Source organism: Lutra lutra, chromosome 5 (genome assembly GCF_902655055.1).
Source record: "Lutra lutra chromosome 5, mLutLut1.2, whole genome shotgun sequence".
NCBI lineage: Eukaryota > Metazoa > Chordata > Mammalia > Carnivora > Mustelidae > Lutra > Lutra lutra.
The window spans coordinates 154,179,964-154,207,365 of NC_062282.1; positions in this window are offsets into that span (position 1 = coordinate 154,179,964).

A 27,402-nucleotide genomic window follows, 5' to 3' on the forward strand; every position below is an offset into this window, starting at 1 on the left:
ACTTGAGATATTGCTAGCTTTACATCAAGGGTTTCACCAACTGTTTCCTAATGTGAGTCCTTGTTCTGTTTCTGTCTTTATTTTTGTTTCCACACTATTAAAATACTTGGGGGAAATTAAAAACAAATATTTGAAGGCAATCCAGAAGATGGAAAGAGAAGGAAATGCCCAGTCAGCCCTACCCATCAGAAGTTCAATAAGAACAAGCTCCTTAGAGGGCTCTGCTCATTATTTTACTATAAATTCAGAGGTTGGTAGGTGGCTAATAGAGACCAAAACAGTGACTAGTATTGGCCCAACGGGTATATTAAAGCCCAAGAGAGATCAATGGGCCCAAAATTCTCCCTTTTGGGGCACAGGTGTCCCTCGCCCTGACCATGAGTATTCCTTGTGCTGAGAGCCACTAATAAGGCCCTAGAGAACCCCCAGCATTCCACACAGAGGGAAAGGGTGATTTCAGGAACTCTGTGACTGTTCAGATCTTAAGAACGTCTTACTCTCACTCTGTCAGTGTTGACTCATGACCTGAATTTAAAAACTATAAAGCAATAAAACAACGTTAAAGAATACTGGGAAAATAAGAAAATGGAAAGGAGTTAGCTGGTATACTCCATGTCTCTAGATAATAACTATTTATATGTCTATGCATTTTTTCATCTTATATACTTTCAATTTTGTTTATATATTTACACATAAAAGTGTAAATTTTCTATGTAAATGTGCAGTATTTACACAGAATATCATTAAGATTGAATGATGTAATATGCACTTATTTTTCATTAATTGGTTGACATCCACATTACATCTAAGTTTGCTTACAGTGCATAATATTATGGTTAATTTTATGGGAGACACCATGGAATATGGCTTATAAGGCTTTTGAAATCCATCATCACATTGATACACAAAGTTGGTTACTAGTGGTGCTAAAAGAACAACAATGGAACACCTTTGGGACATGGTTCTCTAACATTTGTTTTAATGGGACTTTCTTTGAATAGTAAGAAATCTGGAAAAAAATGAATATAATTTTGGAATTTCATTTTCATATGTTTGAGAATGCTAAAATGATAAGACAGACAGGATATAGGAAACTGGCATAAATGGGAAGTGACCTGGATAAACAGGTCTTACTATATATATATATATATATATATATATATATATATATATATAATGTCATTTAATCCTATGTTTAATCTAGCCCATTATGTTTCATCCCCAGCAGGATTTTCTTATAAAGCCTCACTTCTAATTTTGGAATAAAAGCTTTTTCTAAATAAGTGATGGAGATTAAGGGGGTACACTTGTTATGATGAATATTGGAGACTATATATAAGTGTTGAATCACTAAATTGTACATCTGAAACTAATATTACACTAATATTAAGTAACTGGTATTTAAATAAAAACTAAAAATAATTAGAATAATTTGGAAAATTTTTATTCAGAGGGTTAAAAAAATATCGACAAAATCAGAGATCCAAGTATTCATTCTCAAAACAGACGAAAGGCATGATAACCTTTTCAGCTAAATCTCAAGAATGGTTACACTGAGGGCTTCCCCTATTTCCACCTTTGAAAACTATTTTCCTTAGAATTTTGGAAGTAATGATGTGAACATTAAACAATATTTGGAATCAGAAACCAGATTTCACATTCTATTTCCACCAGTTATGAACTTCTGGATATCTGGCAAGCTGTTCATATTTCTTGTCTTACCTGCTTTCTACAATTTGTAAGTATAAAGTAAGAATGTGGTGGAGCAGTTTTTTTGAGCAGGATATGTAGGGTCTCCCTAGCTAAATCATCTTTAAAGAAATAGATTAATCACCTGAGGAGAAGAAATACTATAAACAAATTAGATAAATTCCTGCCCCTAAAAACACTTCAAAATTATATAAATGAATATACTTTTTTAATAGCAAAAGCTTTGTTGAATATTTACATTGAAATAAATCCATAAAGAAATTTTCTGGTCAGAAAAATCACCAACATTCTGATATAAAATAGAAAATTGAATTTATCATATCAATTAGGAAAACAAATGAAATCAGAGGTTATAAAATTTACGTGACTAACACTGATACATAATATCCATAATTTGAATGCTGAGGATTAATATTCCTTAATATACATCTGGTTTGAACTAGCGCTCCAAAATCTAAGTCAGAATCAAATATTTCAAACATCTCACAATTGATTGACAAGAAAGTCCTCAAAGTTACTTACCTGACACAGTAGCCTCCCCTAAATCAGATGGTCTACATTGAAGGTTAAATATCTACTGTCTAGAGAAAAATCTTAGAGAACTGTAAAAAACAAATGAAATTCCTTATCATTTTTTTTTTCTGTTAATGTGGGTAACTAAGAGGCATGAATCAGACTTTCAAACTGAGAATGTGTAAAGGAAAGGAAAGCAAATAGGACAGGAAAGAAGCAGAAACAATGAAGTGAAGGCAGGGAGTGGTTATAGATTCAAAGAATGAAATAGTTCTGTGGCTTGGCCATGGAATTACATTTTGTTTACATAAAGATAAGGGTCTGTCTCTAACCAGTGTGAGAGGCTTTAAAACAGGAAAGAATAGGCAAATAGATTGAGGACCTAGAGATGGATAAGCCTGAGTCCTTAAATGCTTAATAAAGATAGGCAAGGAGAATTGGCACTAGCTGCATTATGTAGGCTCCTAAAAACAAAGAGATCATGGAGCTTAAATAAGAGAGCTTGAATCATCAGTGTAGGCCAATACTTTGATTTGGAAGAATAATTGACATCAGAATAACAGTCCCTGTGGCATGTTGTCCCTAGCCTACAATTATACAGTTAATATAGATGTGATAATCTCATTCACCTTTTTTAAAATTCTTGAAAATGTACTCTTTCAATTTACCAAGAATTACAATAATTAAACTGTCTCCATATAAATCAGGTTGTGAGACACTACACTAAAATTAATTATTATGACGATTATTTCACTTTTTTCATGGAATTATTTTGGAAGTTTCTTTCCCTTCTAACATTTTCCATCCTTATGTTTCTGTCTTCAAGGGTTTTGGAAAAACCCTCCTAGGGAAGTATTGTAGTATACATTTTTGTGCACACTGTTACTAAAATATCGACTTAATGTGTAATGATTTTGCATTTTTTTAAACTTCTAATGAGTTGTAAGGAGTTGTAGCAAAACTTTCACCATTTGAAAATGTGAAAAATATATGTTGTGATGAGCACTGGGTATTATACGCAACTGATGAATCATTGAACACATATCAAAAACTAATGATGAACCATTTGTTGGCTAACTGAACATAATAAAAAATGAAAAAAATAAAAAATACATTAAAACAATGAAAATGAATAAAAAAGTGAAATCTTTGAGTTATCTGAAGAGCAATAAACTAATTTTTCATCTATTTCCAAATATTTTGACAAGTGCTCAGTCTAGGTGGAAAAACAATCCTGGGTCATAGGGCTTTGTGGTGCTTCTATCTCCCTCTTGTCTCTTTTCATACAACTCACATTTCCTTCTCCTTGATGTGTGCACAAATGAAGGTTGACTTTTAAGTTTTCTGATCCTAAGGTTTATGTAACTTGGGGAATCTTTCTTAAGAAAAAGTTTACAGAATCACTGTTATATAACTAGATACATATAAACATTTTCTTCAGGTAAGAAAAGCAATCCCTTCTGATTTCACATTTAAAATGCAGATAAATATCCAAAAGAAATCCGGAAAAACACTAACTTAATCTTGTTATCATTTAACTTCTTAACACACCACTCTCACTGTTTTTTCCAAAAATTTGAGCTTCATATTCTGTAATTGAACTTTATAAGACAAAGTCATTTTCTATAGAAAAAAGAGAAAAAAAAATATAATTCTTCTAGTATGTCCATGTGTGGATTTAAAAAAATATATTATTTTGATACTTTAGAAAAGTTTCTCTCAATGTCTCCTCCTTGTTAAATATTAAGGTTCAATATTAATAACTTTTATTAAATTACTTTTGTACATGACATGGTTTAGCCTGAGCTTTCCAGAAAAAAGTTATCTTAGAAAATAAATACTGAATTGCAATTATTTTCCTGGAAATGTGATCCAGGAAACCAAACAGAAGACCAGGAAGGAGTGTAGGTTAAAACGGGAAAAAAAAGCGTCTCTGACAACATAATATGTTGTGATTGCAGCCACCAGGGCTGTATGGAAGTTCCTTACAAGGACCCTGGAGAAATCACGTCAGATGTATTTTAGCACTTTGCTTCGAAAGCAAGAAAGGGAATGGCATCCATTAGGTTCCTTATGATGTTTCCCTTCAGGCTATGTCCACACAAACTGAGAAAATCTACCCTAGTAGCTCCTTCTTGATAAAGAGCAGGAAAGGATATCTGGTAAAGATGAGGCCCCATCCAGTGCACCTCATTGAAGATAGATGACTAAGAAGAAAACAGTTGCTGCAGCAATGATAGGAGAAGAAACAGGTGTGGTCTGTAGAAATTTCAGTGGTATGTGGTATGCAAGATGTGTTTCATATGCACACTGTAAAATTTTAGGGTATTTCAATTCCTCTTGTACAGTGACCTGTCTTAAATACTTTTGGAATTGATAATATTATGAGTTTTTTTTAAGATTTTATTTATTTATTTGACAGATGGAGATCACAAGTAGACAGAGAAGCAGGCAGAGAGAGAGGAGGAAGCAGGACCCCCGCTGAGCAGAAAGCCCAATTCGGGACTCGACCCCAGGACCATGGGATCATGACCTGAGCAGAAGGCAGAGGCTTTAACCCACTGAGCCACCCAGGCACCCCAACATTATGAGTTTTATCTTATGTACTTACATATCAGTATTTTGTGTCAGATAGATAAGTAGAGATACTTTTTTTTCTCAAAAATGTATTGCTGATATATTGTTGTGTATATATGTATATATATAGTCATATGTGTATATATATATATAAAGTTATATCAGTATTTTTATGGTCACTCAATGAGTTCATATCAATATATGATATCCAATCACTTCTCTAAATGAATTGTAAAACCCTGATTTGTTATTTTCACTAAATGTATTTTCAAATTATGAAATGTTATAAATATATTTTATTATTATTTTTCTAATAGCAAAATACTTTATATGGATACTTAGTAACTCATAATAATTACTTTTGATTAATAATCCACGAGTTTGTGCTTAAATGCTCTTCATGTTATTAAATAAATAATTTAAAACATTTTTATTATGATAATTGTGTTGTGTAATTATCACAACCATCAATGTTAAGAACTTTTTTATTATCCCAAATAAAATTTCTTTTTTTTTTTTTAATATTTTATTTATTTATTTGACAGAGATCACAAGTAGGCAAAGAGGAAGTCAGAGAGAGAGGAGGAAGCAGGCTCCCCACCGGGCAGAGAGCCTGATGTGGGGCTCAATCCCAGGCCACTGGGATCATGACCTGAGCCAAAGGCAGAGGCTTTAACCCACTGAGCCACCCAAGTGCCCCACAAATAAAATTTCTATATCCATTAAGCAGTAACTCATCATTCTCTTGCTCCAAGACTCTGTTAATGTCCAGTCTAGTTTCTGTGCCTGTAAATATGCCTATTCTAGGTACCACATAAGAATTGAATCATGCCATATTTTTTATACTTCTATTGCTTAGCATAATGTTTTCAATTTTCATCCATGTGTGCCCTATATCAGAAATGAACATTTTATATTCCCACTAGCAAAGCACAAGCTTTCCAATTTTTCCACATTTTTGCCAACATTTATTCTCTATTTTTTTTCATTCCAAATGAGTACAAACCAATATCTAATTGTGGTAACACTGTGCATTTAACTAAGGCTAGTAATGTTAAGTCTCTTTTTGTATGTTTATTGACCATTTTTATATATTCTTTGGAGGAATGTTTAAGCTTTTGTTTTAATTGGGTTATTATATTTATTTATTTTGTAGTTGTTGTGGAGTTTTAGGAGTTCCTTATATATTTTAGATTTTAATCCTTTATCAGATATATGATTTGCTTATATTTTCTCCCATTTTGTGACTGTCCTTAAACAAACACAAAATTTTAAAATTTATTTAGACCAATTTACCTATTTTATTTTCTTTTGTTTCTTGTTAGGTTAGTTTCATAGTCAAGAAAACATTACTGGAGGAGGAGTCAAGATGGTGGAGGAGCAGCAGGCTAGATGACATCAGGTAGCAGGAGATCAGCTAGATAGTTTGTCAAACCATTCTGAACACCTACAAATCCAATAGGAGATCAAAGAGAAGAAGAGCAGCAATTCTAGAAACAGAAAACCAACCACTTTCTGAAAGTTAGGACCTGCAGAGAAGTGAATCCAAAGCAATGGGAAGATAGACTGCAGGGGGAGGGGCCAGCTCTGGGCAAGAAGTGGAGCAATGGAGCACAAAATCTGAACTTTTAAAAGTCTGCTCCACTGTGGTCTCATGTCCCGTGGGGTCACTGAAGGATAGGGGGTGTCTGAGTATCACAGAGCTCACAGGTATTAGAGCAGGGAAGCTAGCTACGGAGATGAGTCAAGGAATGAGCTCTCAGCACGGGGTTACTTTAAAATGTGATCTGTGGCACAGTCAGACCACTGCTCAAGTGGCAGATCTGGGGAGACCTCCCTGGAAGAGTAGCAGTGATCTGCTGGGTTTGGAGACTACAGGAGGGGCTGTATGCCAGAGAGAGAGATGCTCAGTCACAGGCCAGGCGAGCTAGGCATGCAGCCAGAGGCCAGGGAGATGGGAGTGTTTGAGCACTTTTCTCCCAGGGTGCACTGAGAGGTGGGGCTTGAGCTCTCTGCTCCTCCCAGCTGGAGACTGGGAGGCTGCCATTTTCATTACTGTCCTCCAGAACTCTACAGAAAGTGATCAGAGAACAAAAGCTCCTGAAAGTGAACCTGAGCAGATTACTTAGCCAGGCCCCTGGCAAGGGCAGTAAAATTCTGCCTCTGGCAAAGACACTTGAGAATCACTACAACAGGCCCCTCTCCAAGAAGATCAGTAAGAAATCCAGCCAAGGCCAAGTTCACTTATCAAGGAGAACAGTGGAATTCCAGAGGAGGAGAAAGCAAACATGGGAATTCATGGTTCTCCATGATTCTTTCCATGATTCCATGATTTTTCAGTCTTGCAAAGTTAATTAATTTAAAATTTTTTTCTTATTCTATTTTTTAACTTTTACTCTTTCCTCTTTTAACATTTTTAACTAGTTTATCTTAACAATACATTTCATAAAAAATTTTTTGGAGGGGCGCCTGGGTGGCTCAGTGGGTTAAGCCGCTGCCTTCAGCTCAGGTCATGATCCCAGGTCCTGGGTTCGAGCCCCACATCGGGCTTTCTGCTCAGCAGGAAGCCTGCTTCCTCCTCTCTCTCTCTGCCTGCCTCTCTGCCTACTTGTGATTTCTCTCTGTCAAATAAATAAATAAAATCTTAAAAAAAAATTTTTTTTGGAGAACAGCGTGGAGATTCCTCAAGAAATTAAAAATATAGCTTTCCTATGACCCTGCAATTGCACTACTGGGTATTTACCACAAAGATACAGATGTAGTGAAAAGAAGGGCTATCTCTACCCCAATGTTTATAGCAGCAATGGCCATGGTTGCCAAACTGTGGAAAGAACCAAGATGCCCTTCAATGGACGAATGGGTAAGGATGATGTGGTCCATATACACTATGGAGTATTATGCCTCCATCAGAAAGGATGAATACCCAACTTTTGTAGCAACATGGACGGGACTGGAAGAGATTCTGCTGAGTGAAATAAGTCAAGCAGAGAGAGTCAATTATCATATGGTTTCACTTATTTGTGGAGCATAACAAATAGCATGGAGGACATGGGGAGTTAGGAGAAGGGAGTTGGGGGAAATTGGAAGGGGAGGTGAACCATGAGAGACTATGGACTCTGAAAAACAATCTGAAGCGTTTGAAGAGGTGGGGGGGTGGGAGATTGGAGGAACCAGGTGGTGGGTATTAGAGAGGGCACGGACTGCATGGAGCACTGGGTGTGGTGCAAAAACAATGAATACTGTTATGCTGAAAATAAATTAAAAAAATGTTTAAAAAAATTTTCTTTGAATCTTAATTATTATAGTCATATTTTATCCTTCATTGTACCTAACTAATTTTTCTATACACATAGGGTTTTTCTCTTCTAAAAAATTTTGGGATACAACTTCTTCTAATAGATCAAAGTATATCCCAAATCTAACACAGGACTTTGTTCTAGTCTCCAGCCTGAGCAAATTCTTTCCACTTTCTTTTTCTTTCTTTTCCCAACCAACTTATCTTATCAACTTCTTATTTAGATATTTTTTAAATTTTCATCTTTACAGTCATATTCCATCTCTTCATCATGTTTACCCTTATTTGTGTGTGTGTGTGTGTGTGTGTGTGTGTAAAGATTTCCTTTCTTTAAAATTTTGGGAGGTAGTTTCTTCTAAGAGACCAAAGTACTCTCAAAATTAAGTGGGTGGCTCTGTTCTATTCACCAACCTGATATCTATATTTTATTTTTCTTTTCTTTTTTTAAAAAAATATTATTATTATTATTATTGAAAAGTTTACCTCCTTTCTTTCCCCCACCATTTGGGGTCTTTCCGATTTGGTTAATTCACATTTTTCTGGGGTCTTTGCCACCCTTTTAGTATTTTATTCTCTCTTTCATATATTCTTATCTGGGTAAAATGATAAGGTGGAAAAACTCAACACACACACAAAAAAAGAACAAGATGCAGTAACGAAGGCTAGGGACCTAATCAATAGGCATTGGTCATATGTATGGTCATATGTCAGATCTATGGTTCAGAATGATGATTCTCAAGGTGCTAGCTGGGCTTGAAAAAGGCATGGAAGATATTAGAGAAATGTTGTCTGGAGAAATAAAAGCCCTTTCTGGAAAAATAAAAGAACTAAAATCTAACCAAGTTGAAATAAAAAAAGCTATTAATGAGGTTCAATAAAAAAATGGAAGCTCTTACTGCTAGGATAATGAAGCAGCAGAGAGAATTAATGATATAGAGGACCAAATGACAGAAAATAAAGAAGCTGAGCAAAAGTGAGACAAACAACTACTGGACCATGAGGGGAGAAATCGAGAGATAAATGATACCATAAAACAAACAAACAAACAAACAAAAAATACATTAGAATAATTGGGATTCCAGAAGAAGAAGAGAGAGGGGAGCAGAAGGTACTTTGGAGCAAATTATTGTAAAGAATTTCCCTAATTTCACAAAGGGAACAGGCATTGAAATCCAGGAGGCACAGAGAATCCCCCTCAAAATCAATAAGAATAGGTCCACACCTATCATTTAATAGTAAAACTTACAAGTCTTAGTGACAAAGAGAAAATCCTGAAAGCAGCTGGGGACAAGAAGTGTGTAACATACAATGGTAAAAGTATTAGATTGGCAGCAGACTTATCCACAGCGACCTGACAAGCTAGAAAGAACTGGCATGATATATTCAGAGCACTAAATGAGAAAAACATGCAGCTATGAATACTATATCCAGCTAGGCTATCACTGAAAATAGGAGAGATAAAAAGCTCCCAGGACAAACAAAAACTAAAAGAATTTACAAACACCAAACCAGCGCTACACGAAATATTGAAAGGGGTCCTTTAAGCAAAGAGACACCCAAAAAGTAGTAGACCAGAAAAGAACAGAGATAATATACAGTAACAGTCACCTTACAGGCAATAAAATGTCACTAAATTCATATCTCTCAATAGTTACCCTGAATGTAAATAGGCTAAATGCCCCAATTAAAAGACACAGGGTATCAGAATGAATAAAAAAAAAATTAATATGCTGCCTACAAGAAACTCATTTTAGATCCAAAGACACCTCCAGATTTAAAGTGAGGGGGTGAAAAAAACTTACCATGCTTATGGATATCAAAAAGAAAGCTGGGGTGGCAATCCTTATATCAGATCCATTAGATTTTAAGCAAAAGACTATAATAAGAGATGGAAGGACACTATATCATACTCAAAGGGTCTGTCCAATAAGAAGATTTAACAGTGTGGAGATTCCTCAAGAAATTAAAAATAGAGCTTCCCTATAACCCTGCAATTGCACTACTGGGTATTTACCCCAAAGATACAGATGCAGTGAAAAGAAGGGCCATGTCTACACCAATGTTTATAGCAGCAATGGCCACGGTCGCCAAACTGTGGAAAGAACCAAGATGCCCTTCAACGGACGAATGGATAAGGAACATGTGGTCCATATACATATGGAGTATTATGCCTCCATCAGAAAGGATGAATACCTAACTTTTGTAGCAACTGCAAGAGATTATGCTGATTGAAATAAGTCAAGCAGAGAGAGTCAATTATCATATGGTTTCACTTATTTGTGGAGCATAACAAATAACATGGAGGAAATAGGGAGATGGAGAGGAGAAGGGAGTTGAGGGAAATTGGAAGGGGAAGAGAACCATGAGAGACTATGGACACTGAAAACCAATCTGAGGGTTTTGAAGGGGTTGGGGGTGGGAGGTTGGGGGAACCAGGTGTTGGGTATTAGTAGGGCATGTATTGCATGGAGCACTGGGTATGGTGCAAAAACAATGAATACTGTTATGCTAACAACTTTAAATATATATGCCCCTAACATGGGAGCAGCCAACTATATAAACCAATTAATAACAAAATCAAAGAAATACATCGACAATAATACAATAATAGTAGGGGACATTAACACTCCCTTCACTGAAATGGACAGATCATCCAAGCAAAAGATCAACAAGGAAATAAAGGCCTTAAATGACACACTGGACCAGAAAGACATCACAGATATATTCAGAACATTCCATCCCAAAGTAACAGAATACACATTCTTCCTTAGTGCACATGGAACATTTTCCAGAATAGATAATATCCTGGTCACAAACCAGGTCTCAACAGGCACCAAAAGATTGGAATTGTTCCCTGCATATTTTCAGACCATAATGCACTGAAGCTAGAACTCAATCATAAGAGGAAATTTGGAAAGAATCCAAGTACATGGAGGCTAAAGAGCATCCTTCTAAAGAATGAATGGATCAACCAGGAAATTAAAGGAGAATTGAAAAAAATCATGGAAACAAATGATAATGAAAACACAATGGTTCAATATCTGTGGGACATAGGGGTGGCTGGGTGGCTCAGTGGGTTAAAGCCTCTGCCTTCGGCTCAGGTCATGATCCCAGTGTCCTGGAATGAAGCCAGCATCAGGCTTTCTGCCCAGCAGGGAGCCTGCTACCCTCCTCTTTCCCTGCCTGCCTCTCTGCCTACTTGAGATCTCTGTCTGTGAAATAAATAAATAAAATATTTTTAAAAAAATCTGTGGGTCACAGCAAAGGCAGTCCTGAGAGGAAAATATATGGTGATGCAAGCCTTTCTCAAGAACCAAGAAAGGTCTCAAGTACACAACCTAACTCTACACCTAAAGGAGCTGGAGAAAGAACAACAAAGAAAGCCTAAACCCAGCAGGAGAAGAGAAATCATAAAGATCAGAGCAGAAATCAATGAAATAGAAACAAACAAACAAAAAAAGAAAACAGTACAAAAAATCAATGAAACTAGGAGCTGGTTCTTTGAAAAATTAATAAGATTTATAAACCCCTTGCCAGACTTCTCAAAAGAAAAGAAAAAGGACCCAAATAAATAAAATCATGAATGAAAGAAGAGAGATCAAAACCAAAGAAATATAAACAATTGTAAGAACATATATTGAGCAACTATACACCAACAAATTTGACAATCTGGAAGAAACGGATGCATTCCTAGGGACATATAAATTTCCAAATCTGAACCGGGAAGAAATAAAAAACCTGAACAGACCCATAACCAATAAGGAGATTGAAGCAGTCATCAAAAATCTCCCAATAAACAAGAGTCCAGGGCCAGAGGGCTTCCCAGAGGAATTCTACCAAAGATTTAAGAAGAATCAATCCCTATTCTCCTGAAACTGTTCTAAGGAATAGAAATGGAAGGAAAACTTCCAAACTCATTTTATGAGGCCAGCATCACGTTGATCCCAAAACCAGACAAGGATACCATCATAAAAGAGAATTACAGACCAATATCCTTGATGAACACAGATATGAACATTCTCACCAAAATTCTAGCCAATGGGATCTGTAAGTTTGGTTACAGGTTACAGGGCTGTAAGTTTGGTTCAACATCTGCAAATCAATCAATTTGATACAATACATTAATAAAAAAAAGAACAAGAACCACATGATACTCTCAATATGAAAAAGCTTTTGACAAAGTACAACATCCTTTCTTGATCAAATCTCTTCAAAGTGTAGGGATAGAGGGTACATATCTCAATATCATCAAAGCCATTTATGAAAGTCCCATAGCAAATATCATTCTCAATGGAGAAAAACTGAGAGCTTCTCCACTAAGGTCAGGAACACAGCGGGGATGTCCATTATCACCACTGCTATTCAACATATTACTAGAAGGCATCCAAATTGGCAAAGAAGAAGTCAAAATATCACTCTTTGCAGATGATACCATATTTTTTGTTGAAAACCCAAAAGACTCCACTCCAAATCTGCTAGCACTTGTACAGGAATTCAGTAAAGTGTCAGGATATAAAATCAATGCACAGAAGTCAGTTTCATTTCTATAAACCAACAACAAGACAGAAGAAAGAGAAATTAAGGGGTCAATCCCATTTATAATTTCACCCAAAACCATAAGGTACTTAGGAATAAACCTAACCAAAGAGGCAAAGAATCTGTACTCAGAAAACTATAAAGTACTCATGAAAGAAATTGAGGAAGAAACAAAGAAATGGAAAAATGTTCCATGCTCCTGGATTGGAAGAACAAATATTGTGAAAATGTCTGTGCTACCTAAAGCAATCTATACGTTTAATGCAATCCCTATCAAAATCTCATCCATTTTTTTTTCAAAGAAATGGAATGAATAATCCTAAAATTTATATGGAACCAGGAAAGACCTCGGAGAGCCGAAGGAATATTGAAAAACAAAGCCAAAGTTGGTGGCATCACAATTCCAGACTTTAAGCTCTATTACAAAGCTGTCATCATCAAGACAGTATGGTACTTGCACAAAAACAGACACATAGATTAATGGAACAGAATAGAAATCCCGGAAAGAGACCTTCATCTCTATGGCCAACTAATCTTTGGCAAATCAAGAAAGAATGTCCAATAGAAAAAAAGACAGTCTTTTCAACAAATGTTGTTGGGAATATTGGACAACCACATGCAGACAAATGAAACTGGACCATTTCCTTACACCACACATGAAGATAGACTCAAAATGGATGAAGGACCTCAATGTGAGAAAGGAATCCATTAAAATCCTTGAGGAGAACAGAAATAGCAACCTCTTGGACCTCAGCCCCAGCAACTTCTTCCTAGGAACATCGCCAAAGGCAAGGGAAGCAAGAGCAAAATGAGCAAAAATGAGCTATCAGGACTTCATCAAGATCAAAAGCTTTTGCACAGAAAAGAAAACAGTTAATAAAACCAAAAGAAAACTGACGGAATAAGAGAAGATATTTGCAAACAACATATCAGATAAAGGGCTAGTATCCAAAATCTATAAAGAACGTATGAAACTCAACACCCAAGGAATAAATAATCCAATAAGAAATGGGCAGGATATGAACAGATATTTCTGCAAAGAAGACATTCAGATGGTCAACAGACACATGAAAAATTGCTCTACATCACTCGGCATCAGGGAAATACAAATCAAAACCACCATGAGATACCACCTCACACCAGTCAGAATGGCTAAAATTAACAAGTAAGGGAATGACAGATGCTGGCTAGGATGCGGAGAAAGGGGAACCCTCTTACACTGTTGGTGGGCATGCAAACTGGTGCAACCACTCTGGAAAACAGCATGGAGGTTCCTCAAAAAGTTAAAAATACAGCTACCATATGACCCAGCATTGTGCTACTGAGTATTTACCTTAAATATACAAAAGTAGTGATCTGAAGGGGCACGTGTACCCGAATGTCTATAGCAGCAATGTCCACAATAACCAAACTATGGAAAGAACCTAGACGTCCATCCACAGATGAATGGATAAAGAAGATGCAGTATATATATACAATGGAATACTATGTAGCCATCAAAAGAAATGAAATCTGGTCATTTGCTAGAACATGGATAGAATTAGAGGGTATTATGCTTAGCAAAATAACTCAATCAGAGAAAGACAATTATCATATGATCTCCCTGATATGAGGACGTTGAGAGGCAACCTGGGGGGTTTAGGGGGTAGGAAGGAAAAAAATGAAACAACAGGGGATCAGGTGGGAGCAAACCATAAAAGACTCTTAATCTCACAAAACAAACTGAGGGTGTCCAGTGGGGAGGGGCATAGGTAGAGGGTGGTTGGGTTATGGACTTTGGGGAAGTTATGTACTATGGTAAGTGCTGTGAAGTGTAAACCTTACAATTCACAGACCTGTACCCCTGGGGCTAATAATTCATTATATGTTAATAAAACATTTAAAAATTTAAAAAAGGAAAGAAAAATAAAACATTGCCAAAACCAATTTATTAAAGATTTCCTTCAGTTTTTTATGAGTTTTAAAGTTTTAGCTCCTACCTTTAGACCTTTGATTCACTTTGAGTTAAAATGATTTGTGTGTGTTCTTCAACTTTTATTTTAATTTTCAAAATTATTTAATCTTTTTGGGTTCCCATGAGATTACAAATGAATTTTAAAGTACTTGAAATATCAGTGCTAGAAGAGTCTGTGAGTCATTATTCCAGTTATCAGATATGCAAAATAGAAATGGAGTTAGTTTACGGTAAAAATGTCTTTCTTTTGAAAATTTGCAAAAGGAATCATGTCATATGTTAAACAAATGGCACTTGAACACATTTCCAGGGTTTCTGACAGTGGTCTGTAAGTGATAACTACAGATAATTTTCCAGAACTGGTTAAAGACAGCAGTATGAAAGACCTAATAAATCCTTGTCAGGAAAAAAAAAAAAAAAAGATAACCAGAAGTAGATCTCACAGTGAAATTGCAGAAGAGTAAAGATAAACAAAAATTACAAAATTAACTACAGAATAAAGAGATTACTTGAAGTAATGACAGCTAAATTAATAGTTGGCTTCTCAATAGCAAACAAGGACATAGAAAGTAAACAAAAGCTAGTTTTAGTATGAAATCCTGATATTTGTGGTGTTGTATATGACAGTGCTTAGTGTAAGCAATGGTGTACTATTCTTACTGTTTATGGAAGCATAATAATATATTGAGGAGTAGAATACAAAAACGTTGTTAATTTACCTTGAGATACTTAAACATAATATGAATTGAGTTAAAAATAAAATTGGTTAATTGAGACATTGATTATATATAGATATAGAGATTGATAGAGTTAGATACATAGAAGTAGAGGAAGAAATAAAGACAGAAATAGAAGTATAGATTCATTGCAGTCTCAATAAATATTAAATATATTTCTAATTTGAAAAGCTATTCTTTTAAAAATTAAAGGATCAACAACAGCCAAGACAATGTTAAATAAGAAGAACTCAGCTATAATTGTCATACCAGAAATCCAGATTTATTTTAAAGCTATCTGAGCAAAACAGTGTGAAATGGGCATGTTGTGAGACAAATAGATCACAGAGAAAGAAAAAAGAATTCAGATATAGGTCCAGGAGGCCTGACTGACTCAGTGTTTAGGCATCTGCCTTCATCTCAGGTCATGATCCTAGCATCCTGGGATTGAGCCCCATATTGAGCCCCATATCAGGTTCCCTCTTCAACAGGGAATCTGCTTCTTCCTCTCCATCTTCCCCATGCTTTGCTCCCCCTGCTCTCTGTCAGAAATAAATAAAATCTAAAAAAAAAAAAGAAAGAAATGGATCCATACATATGGGGCCATTTTATGAGGCATTAATTTATGTGATAAATATTTACTGAATTTCTACTGTGCACAGTAATTTCTGGAGGTTATTGAGATATATTAGTGTGCAAAAGAGGCAAAGGACTCTGCTCCAGAGAGGTAAACATTAGAATTGACTAGCATAGCAAAGTTGACCTGATAATCCTGTAAACACAAACTTTAAAGAAAAAGAGAAAAAGAGAGTATAGTAAAGATAGGAATTAATTAGGATGAGGTAGTGTTTGTTACTTTTTATAGTATCATTAATATCACAGATCATTTGGGAAGGATAATGTGAGCAAATTCTTAGAGAGATAAAGAATTTAGCATGAAGATAGCTGGGAAAAGGGAATCTCAAGAAGGGAGAAAAAAAAAAAATCCAGTGTAGTTTTTCTTAGGTGTATAAGTTTTAAAACTTCCAGTTCCTTTACCAGAAAAAAAATGGGTTTATTTGGGAATAACAGAGAATTGCTATTTGGGATGTGTGAGCCAAGGCAAAACCATGGCAAGAGTGGAGAACAAGAGAGAAAAACTAATTTTTATAGGAAAAGGAATAATTGGCAGAAGCTTTTATAAACAAAAAGCCATGGTGCCTGGATGGCTCAGTCAGTTAAGTGTCTACCTTTGTCTCAGGTCATGATCTCAGGGTCCTGAGATTAGCCCTGCATTGGACTCTGTGCTCCATAGGGAACCTGCTTCACCCTCTCTTTCTGCCTGCAACTCCCCCTGCTTGTTTTTTTTTTTTTTCTCTCTCTCTCTCTCAAATAAATAAATAAAATCTTTTTTAAAAAGTCTGGTGGTGCGTATTATGGAGGGCACATATTGCATGGAACACTGGGTGTGGTACATAAACAATTAATTCTAGTACACAGGAAAGAATTTTTAAAAAATAAATATATATGTAAAAAATGTCTATTGGAGTACACTAGAAATGTGAAGTAGAGTGGGCTTTCATTGGCTGAGTTGTAAATGTTTTTCATGGGCTGGGCTGTTGCAAGGGGACAAGAAAAGTTTTCCACCTTATGCTAGAGTACTAAAGTAGTATTTACTTGCAAGTTGGGTCTGCAATTGAAAACAAATGGTAGGGATAAGAGGTCCTGCTTTTGTCTTCTCATCCCATTTTAATTTTGATTTTAATTTTGTTTTTTAATCCATTTTAATTTAAAAAAATATTATTTTTAAAATTTTTATGAAAGTGAATTTATCAGTGTTATGTTATATATAATGGTGTACAATATAATGATTCAACAAACCTATATATTTCTCAGTGTTTATTGAATAAATGTACTCTTAATCCACTTTATTTTTTTACCTAGTCTTCCACCTGTATTCCCCCAACAACCACCAGTTTGTTTTCTGTATTTAAGATTCTTTTTATTTTTTGTTGTTCATGACTCTTCTTTCCTTTATTTGTTTGTTTCTGAATACCACATAAGTGAAATCATATAGCATTTGTCTTTTTTTGACATTTAAATTAGCATTATCCCCTCTAGATCATCTATATTGTAAATGCAAGTTTACATTCATATTCATAATATTCCATACTATTTACGTACCACATCTTCTTTTCCATTTATCTATGGATGGACACTTGGATTGCTTCCTTATTTGGATGTTGTAAATAATGCTTCAGTGAACAAGGGTGGGTATATATTTTTGAATTAGTGTTTTCATTTTCTTTTGGTTAATACCCTGTAGTGTAACTACTAGATCATATGGTAAGTGTATTTTTAATTTTTTGAGTTTATCCAGGCTGTGGATAATGTGTGTCTACAGTCGCCGCACAAATTTGCATTCCCACCAGCAGTGCACAAGTGTTTCTTTTTCATCACATATTCACCAACAGTTGTTATTTCCTTTGTGTTTTTTTTTTTAAAGATTTTATTTATTTATTTGACAGAGAGAGATCACAAGCAGGCAGAGAGGCAGGCAGAGAGGCAGGCAGAGAGAGAGGGGGAAGCAGGCTCCCTGCTGAGCAGAGAGCCCGATGCGGGACTCGATCCCAGGACTCCGAGATCATGACCTGAGCCGAAGGCAGGGGTTTAACCCACTGAGCCACCCAGGCGCCCCACCTTTGTGTTTTTATTTAGCCATTGTGACAAGTGTAAAGTGATATCTCGCTATGGTCTTAATTTACATTTCTCTGATTCTAAGTGATGTCAAGTATCTTTCCATGTGTTTATAAAAAATCTGTATGTTCTCTGCCAATTTTTAAATCAGATTATTTATGTGTTTGATGTTGCCTTGTATAAGTTCTCTATATATTTTAGATAAGTTTTCTTCTAGGAATTTGTTTCAGATATTGCACTTAGGTCTTTAATCCAGTTTAAGTTTATTTTTATGTGTGGCTTAAGTAAGTGGTCTAGTTTCATTCTTTTGCATGTAGTTATTCAGTTTTCCCATCATTATTTGTTGAAGAGATTGTCTTTTCTTCCACTGTAAACTTTTGGTTCTTTTGTCATAGATTAATTGACCACAAAAGTGTGGATTTAATTCTGGACCACGAATTCTGTTCCATTGATCTATGTGTTCCTTTTTGCCCTTGTACCATACCGTTTTATTACAGCTTTGTAGTCTATCTTGAAATCTAAGGTTGTAACACCTTCAGCTTTGTTCTTCTTTTTCAAGATCACCATGGCTCTTCAAGGTATTTTGTAGTTCCACAAAAATTTTAAGATTATTTGTTCTAGTTATATGGAAAACATTGGAATTTTGACAGGGATTGCATTAAATAAGTATATTGCTTGGATAGTAAAGGGATCTTTTTTTAAATATTTTATTTATTTATTTGACAGAGAGAGATCACATTAGGTAGACAGGCAGGCAGAGAGAGAGAGGAGAAAGCAGGCTCTCTGCCAAGCAGAGAGGCTGATGCGGGATTCGATCCCAGGACCCTGAGATCATGACCTAAGCGGAAGGCAGAGGTTTAACCCACTTAGCCACCCAGGCGCCCCTAGTAAAGGGATCTTAACAATGTTAGTTCTTCCAATCTATAAGCATAAAATATCTTTCCATTTGTTTATGTCATCTTCAATTTATTTCATCAATGTTTTATAGTTTTTGGAGTGCAGATCTTTTACCTTTTTTGGTTAAGTTTATTCTTAGGTAATTTATTATTATTATTTTTTGGTACATATATAAAAGTGATTTTCTTAACTCCTTTTTGCTACTTTATTATTAGTGTATAGAAATGCAATAGATTTCTACATATTAATTTGTATCATGTGACTTTATCAAATTCATTTATCAAGCTTGGTAATGTATGATGGAGGATTTCGGATTTTCTAAAGTTAATATCATGTGTAAAACATGTGACTGTTTTACTTCTTGCTTATGAATTTGGATGCCTTTTATATTTTTTTCTTCTTTGATTGGAGTGGCCAGGACTTCCAGAACTATGCTGAATAAAAGTGGTGAGTGGACATTCTCATTAGCATTTTTCTTCCATTCCATTCTTTGGAACACTTTGAGAAGAGTAGGTATTAACTCTTCTTTAAATGTTTGGTAGAATTCCCCTGGGAAGCCATCTGACCCAGAAATTTTGTTTGTTGGGAGAGTGATTACTGACTCAATTTCTTTGCTCTTTATGGGTGTGTTCAAATTTTCTATTTCTTCCTGGTTTGGTTTTGTTACTTTGTAGGTTTCTAGGAATTTTTCCACTTCTTTGACACTGCCCTGTTGGTTGGCATATAATTTTCATAGTATTGTTATAATTATTTTTATTTATGTGGTGTTGGTTGTGATTTTTCCTCTTTAATTCATTAGTTGTTTTTTTGTTTGTTTTGTTTTGTTTTTGTTTTTGTTTTTCCTATCCAGGTCCTTTCTCCTTTCTTTTTGATACATCTGGATAGGGGCTTATCAATTTTATTAATTCCATGGAAGAATCAGCTCTTAGTTTTATTAATTTGTTCTATTGTTTCATTTCTATATCATTTATTTCTGCTCTAAACTTTCTTATTTCCATTCTCCTGTGACTTTAGGCTTTATTTGATGTTCCTTTTCTAGACCTTTTAGGTGTAAGTTTAGTTTATATATTTGAGATTTTCCTTGCCTCTTAAGATAAGCCCTTTTTAATTTAATTTAATTTAATTTAATTTAATTTAATTTTTTCAGTATTCCAAGATTCATTGTTTATGCACCACACTCATTGATCCATGCAATACATGCCATATTTAATACCCGACACCAGGTTCAACTAAACCCCCATCCCCTCCCCTCCAAAACCCTCAGTTTGTTTCTCAGAGCACACAGTTTCTCATGGTTCATCTCCCCCTCTGATTTCCCCCAATTCACTTTTACTTTTCTTCTCCTAATGTCCTCCATGTTATTCCTCATGCTCCACAATTAAATGAAACTATATGATAACTGGCTTTCTCTGCTTGACTTCTTTCACTCAGCATACTCTCCTCCAGTCCCATCCATGTTGATACAAAAGTTGGATATTCATCTTTTCTGAAGGAGGCATAATATTCCATTGTATATATGGACCATAACTTCTTTATCCATTCATCTGTTGAAGGGTATCTTGGCTCTCTCCATCTGTACCCCAATGTTCATAACAGAAATGGCCACAGTAGCCAAATTTTGGAAAGAGATAAGCCTTATTGCAATATTCTTCCTTCTTAGGATTGCCTTTGATACATCCAAAAAATTTTGGACTGTCGTGTTTTTGTTTTCATGTATCCTTTTTAATTTATTTTATTTATTTTATACTTTTATGTTTTTTTAATTTCATATCAGCATAACAGTATTCATTTTTTTGCACCACACCCAGTGCTCCACACAATATGTACCCTCCCCAATACCCCACCAACTGGTTCCCCCATCCTCCCACACCCTGCACCTTCAAAACCCTCAGGTTGTTTTCCAGTGTCCATAGTCTCTCATTGTTCAACTCCCCTTCAAATTTCCCTCAACTACCTTCTCCTCTCCATCTCCCCATGTCCTCCATGTTATTTGTTATGCTCCACAAATAAGTGAAACCATATGATAATTGGCTCTTTCTGCTTGATTTATTTCACTCAGCATAATCTCTTCCAGTCCCGTCCATGTTGCTACAAAAGTTGGGTATTCATCCTTTCTGATGGAGGCATAATACTTCAGAGTGTATATGGACCACATGTTCCTTATCCATTCGTCCGTTGAAGGGCATCTTGGTTCTTTCCACAGTTAGGCGACCGTGGCCTTTGCTGCTAGAAACATTGGGGTACAGATGGCCCTTCTTTTCACTACATCTGTATCTTTGGGGTAAATACCAGTAGTGCAATGGCAGTCATAGGGAAGTTCTATTTTTAATTTCTTGAGGAATCTCCACACAGTTCTCCAAAGTGGCTGCACCAACTTGCATTCCCACCAACAGTGTAAAAGTGTTCCCCTTTCTCCACATCCTCTCCAACACACATTGTTTCCTGTCTTGCTAATTTTGGCCATTCTAACTGGTGTAGGGTGGTATCTCAATGTGGTTTTAATTTGAATCTCCCTGATGGCTAGTGATGATGAACATTTTTTCATTTGCCTGATAGCCATTTGTATGTCTGTATTGGACAAGTGTCTGTTCATAACTTCTGCCCATTTTTTGATATGATTATCTGTTTTAGTGTGTGTTAAGATTGAGTTCTTTATAGATCCTGATATCAACCTTTTGTCTGTACTGTCATTTGAAAATATCTTCTCCCATTCCGTGGGTTGCCCTTTTTTAAATGACCATTTCCTCTGCTATGAAGAAGCTTTTGATTTTTATGAAGTACCAAAAGTTCATTTTCACTTTTGTTTCCTTTGCCTTTGGAGACATATCTTGAAAGAAGTTGCTGTGGCTGATATCGAAGAGGTTACTGCCTATGTTGTCCTCTAGGATTCTGATGGATTCCTGTCTCATGTTGAGGTCTTTTATCCATTTCGAGTTTATCTTTGTGTATGGTGTAAGAGAATGGTCGAGCTTCATTTTTCTAATTTAACTGTCCAATTTTCCCAGCACTATTTATTGAAGGGACTGTCTTTTTTCCACTGTATATTTTTTCCTGCTTTGTCAAAGATTATTTGACCATAGAGTGGAGGAACATATCTGGGCTCTCTACTCTGTTCCACTGGTCTATGTGTCTGTTTTTATGCCAGTACCATGCTGTCTTGGTGATCACAGCTTTGTAGTAAAGCTTGAAATCAGGTAACGTGATGCCCCCAGTTTTATTTTTGTTTTTCAACATTTCCTTAGCGATTCGGGGTCTTTTCTGATTCCATACAAATTTTAGGATTATTTGCTCCAGCTCTTTGAAAAATACCCTATGAACCTGCAACTGCACTATTGGGTATTTACCCCAAAGATACAGATGTACTGAAATGAAGGGCCATCTGTACCCCAATGTTTATAGCAGCAATGATCACGGTCGTCAAACTGTGGAAAGAACCAAGATGCCCTTCAACAGATGAATGGATAAGGAAGATGAGGTCCATATACTCTATGGAGTATTATACCTTCATCAGAAAGGATGAATACTCAACTTTTGTAGCAACATGGATGGGACTGGAAGAGATTATGCTGAGCGAAATAAGTCAAGCAGAGACAGTAAAGTATCATATGGTTTCACTTTTTTGTGGAGCATAACAAATAAAATGGAGGACATAGTGATATGGAGAGGAGATGGGAGTTAGGAAAATTTGAAGGGGAGGTGAACCATGAGAGACTATGGACTCTTAAAAACAATCTGAGGGTTGTGAAGGGGCGAGGTGTGGGAGGTTGGGGGAGCCAGGTGTTGCGTATTAAGGAAGGCACGTATTGTATGGAGCACTGAGTGTGGTGCAAAAACAATTAATTCAGTAATGCTAAAAAGAAATAAAAAAAAAAACCCAAGTATAAGATTTATATGATATCAGGACAAACACAAGTACAGAGAAGCACTGGTGGAAGAAAAAAATGGAGAGTAGTTATAAATTCTCAGTGTGGGTGAGGAAGGTTAATTGATTCTTACTGGATGTATCTTGTTATCTTTGTTAAAGGACTCAACTTTCCTCAGATAAAGGAGGATTAAAAATTGGTTTACTGACAAGATGGCGGGGAAGTAGGAGGAGGCGCCCTTTCAACCTGTACCCTAAAGTGAGCTGATTACCTTCCAAAGAACTCCAATCACCCATGAAATCAGCCTGAGATCAGAATTATACACGTCTGGATCTCTACCAGAGCAGAAGATGCCAGTGGGCAGGTAAAGTGGAGTGGGAGTGTCGGACTGATATTGGAAGATAAACAAAAGGGAGAGGGAGACACCAGAGGTGACCCATTGGAAAGTAATATCCCAATAGGAGAGTGCCCTGCATCTGGGAACCAGCATTAACTTGGAGTCAGGTAGAAAGCACTCCAAAAGAGCAAAGGATCATGGGGGGTGGGGGAATTGTGGTAATCTGGAGAGCTAGGGACAGGGGCTTAAGTCCCGAGGCCCAGGACAGCCACCCCTGGCGCCGAGCTAGAGAGTGCGGCGGAAAAACCAGCTCTTGGTTCCTGAGGCCCAGCGCTCCTGAAAGTGCGTGGGGTCCAGCTCCCGTGAGGGGCTTTGAGCCTCGCCAGCCAGGAGAAGCACAGCCTTTTTGGGGTCCCCATGTGAGTGCCCTGCCGTGCATTGAGTCTGAGTCACGCCCCGCACCCTCCCCTGAGAGAGGTGCGCACAGGCGCCCACCTGGTGCTCTTGGACCCTGAAAGACCAGGCACACCTAGCCAGGGTCAGTGGGAAAATCTCAGTGTGCAATCCCTCTTGGAGCCTCTCTGGCAGTCTGGAGCTGCCCAGACAGCCGCCGCTGCCCTGGTTTTGGGTACAAGCAGAAGATCCTGCATCCCAGGGACCGCGACTTGGAACCTGCTCTGCCAGAGGCCAAGGGGGAATTTATTTGGGCTCTGCAGCCAGACTGAGGCTTCTCTCAGAAAGGGAGGTCAGGGTGCAGGTTGCTTTCCTCTAAACCTAAAAAAAGGTCAAAAGCAGTCAAGGCAAGAGAGAAGAAAAAAAAAAATGAGCAAACATAAAAACCTTCAGAGAACAAAAGGCTGAAAAAACCAGTTTCCTCAGAGCCCACCCCCTTGAGGGGGGCGGGAGGACTTAACTCATGGAACATCATTGACTGAAAACCCACATGGCAGGCCCCTCACCCAGAAAGCCAACCAGGAAAGAGAAAAAAAAAAAAGACTACAGGAGAACAACCAACACTAATTCATAGGAAAACATTTATTTTTAATTCATTCCAACTATCCTAGCTCATTTTTTTTTTGTATAGAGATAATTTTTAACCATTTACCATCACAGTGAGAGGTCCAGTACATCAAATTCCATAATAACATTCTAACCTGAACTTTTTGACACAAAACCTGTGTTTTTCTTTTGAATTTCTATTTTTAATTTCTTTTTGTTTAATTTTAGTTTAGTTTAGTCTAGTTTATTCCTTTTTTATTTTTATTTTCTAATATTCATATAGAGTTAAACTTCAAGGTAATCCCATTTCCCCAATCAATACTACCCCTATAGGTAAACCAATTTTTAATCCCCCTTTAGCCTAGGAAAGTTGAGTCTTTAACAAAGATATCAAGATACATCCAGGAAGATTCAAAACAAACTTCCTCGCCCACACTGAGAATCTATAACCACTCTCCCAACTTTTTCTTCCACCAGTGTTTCTGTGTTTTTGTGTTTGTCCTGATAGTATATAAATCTTACACTTGGGGTTCTTTTCGACAAGGTTCTTCCTTTATTTGCATATATATATTTTTTCTCTTGTTATATACTTTAATCAGTCTTTTTGTTTGTCTGTTTTGTTTGTATACCTCATAATCTTCCCTTGGGGCCCATTTGGGCTGAACCTTCTCTGTCATCTTCCCTTTCTTTCCTGTCTCTCTATCTCTTTTTTTTTCTTTTTCTTTTCTTTTTTCTCTCATTAGGGTGGGGAATCCTGATTGGTCAGAAGTGTTCCGGGTGCACCCAGCCTGCACCACGGTCGACACAACCAGATACATTTGTTCAGTCATCTCTCCCCAAAATGATTAGGAGAAGGAATGCCCAACAGAAGAAAAATACAGAGGATGGACCTTTTGTAACAGAGTTAATGGCTATCAACATAGAAAATATGTCAGAAAGAGAATTCAGGCTAACAATTATCCAGGCAATAGCTAGGTTGGAGAAAACCATGGATGACCAAATGGAATTGATTAGGGCCAAGCTGAAAGCGACCAGACAGGATGTTCACAATGTTAGGGCAGAGCTAAAGCTACCAGGGATGAGGTTCACAATGCTCTCAATGAGCTCCAATCTAATATAAATTCTCTCAAAGCTAGGGTAACTGAGACAGAGGAAAGAATTAGTGATCTGGAGGACAAAGAGATAGAGAGAAAGGATCAAGAGGAAGCCTGGAAAAAACAGCTTAGAAACCATGAAAACAGAATCAGGGAAATAAATGACATCATGAAATGTTCCAACGTCAGAATTATTGGAATCCCTGAAGGGGAGGACATAGAAAGAAGTCTAGAAGATATAGTGGAACAAGGTCTTCATGAAAATTTTCCCAATCTCATGAATGGAACCAGCGTTCAGGTATTAGAGGCTGAATGGTCTCCACCCAAGATTATAGATTCCAGAAAAACATGAAGGCACCTGATAGTCAAATTGAGGAATCATAATTGTAGGTATAATCTCTTGAAAGCTGCTAGGACAAAGAGGCTCATTACTTACAGAGGAAAGCCCATCAGAATAACGTCAGACCTGTCCACAGAGACCTGGCAAGCCATAAAGGGCTGGCAAGATATATTCAGGGCACTAAATGAGAACAACATGCAGCCAAGAATACTTTATCCAGCAAGACTGACATTCAAAATGGATGGAGAGATAAAGAGTTTCCAAGACCGGCAAGGCTTAAAAGACTATGCAACCACCAAGCCAACACTGCAGAAAATATTAAGGGGGGTTCTATAAAAGGGGAAAAATCCCAAGAAAAGCATTGAACAGAAATATAGAGACAATCTATAGAAAGAAAGACTTCAAAGGTAACACGATGTCAATAAAAACGAATCTATCAATAATCACTCTCAATGTGAATGGCCTAAATCCGCCCAGAAAATGGCACAGGGTTTCAGATTGGATAAAACGACAGGACACATCCATATGTTGTCTACAAGAAACCCGTTTTGAACCTAAAGATACACCCAGACTGGAAGTGAAGGGATGGAGAAGCGTCTTTCATGCCAATGGGCTTCAAAAGAAGGCTGGGTAGCAATTCTCATATAAGATAAATTAGAATTTAAACTAAAGACTGTAGTCAGAGATACAGAAGGACACTACATCATTCTTAAAGGGACTATCCACCAAGACGATCTAAAAATTGTAAATATCTATGCCTCCAATATGGGAGCAGCCAATTACATAAGAAAACTGTTAATCAAGATAAAGAGTCATATTGATAAGAAAACATTAATAGTAGGAGATCTTAACATGCCTCTCTCAGGAATAGATCATTGAAGCAGAAAATCAATAAAGAAACAAGAGCATTGAATGACATATTGGACCAGATGGACCTCATAGATATATACAGAACATTACAACTTAAAACAACAGAATACTCATTCTTCTCAAGTGCACATGGAACCTTCTCCAGAATAGGCCACATACTGGGTCACAAATCAGGACTCAACTGATACCAAAAGACTGAGATTATTCCCTGCATATTCTCAGATCACAATGCTTTGAAACTGGAGCTCAATCACAAGGAAAAGTTCAGAAGGAACTCAAACACCTGGAAGCTAAAGACCACCTTGCTTAAGAATGCTTGGATCAACTAGGAGATCAAAGAAGAACTTCAACAGTTCATGGAAACCAATGAGAATGAAGACACTTCAGTCTAAAACATATGGGATACAGCAAAGGCGGTCCTAAGGGGGAAATACATAGACATCCAAGCCTCCCTCCAAAAAAATTGAAAAATCCAGAACACAGCAGCTGTCTCTACACCTTAAAGAACTGGAGAATCAACCACAAATCAAACCAACTCCACACATAAGAAGGGAAATCATCAAGATTAGAGCTGAGATCAATGAGGTAGAAACCAGAGATACAGTAGAGGGTATCAATGAAACTAGAAGCTGATTTTTTGAAAGAATCAATAAGATCGATAAACCATTGGCCACACTAATCCAAAAGAAAAGAGAGAAAGCCCAAATTAATAAAATTATGAATGAAAAGGGAGAGATCACTACTAACACCAAGGAAGTAGAAACAATCATCAGAAGTTATTGTCAACAGTGATATGCCAATAAGCTAAGCAACCTAGATGAAATGGATGCATTCCTGGAAAACTATAAGCTCCCAAAATTGAACCAGGAAGAAATCGACAAACTAAACAGACCGATATCTAGTAAGGAGATTGAAGCAGTGATCCAAAACCTCCCAAAAAACAAGAGCCCAGGACCTGACGGATTCCCTAGGGAATTCTACCAAACTTTCAAATAAGAAATAACATCTTTTCTCCTGAAGCTGTT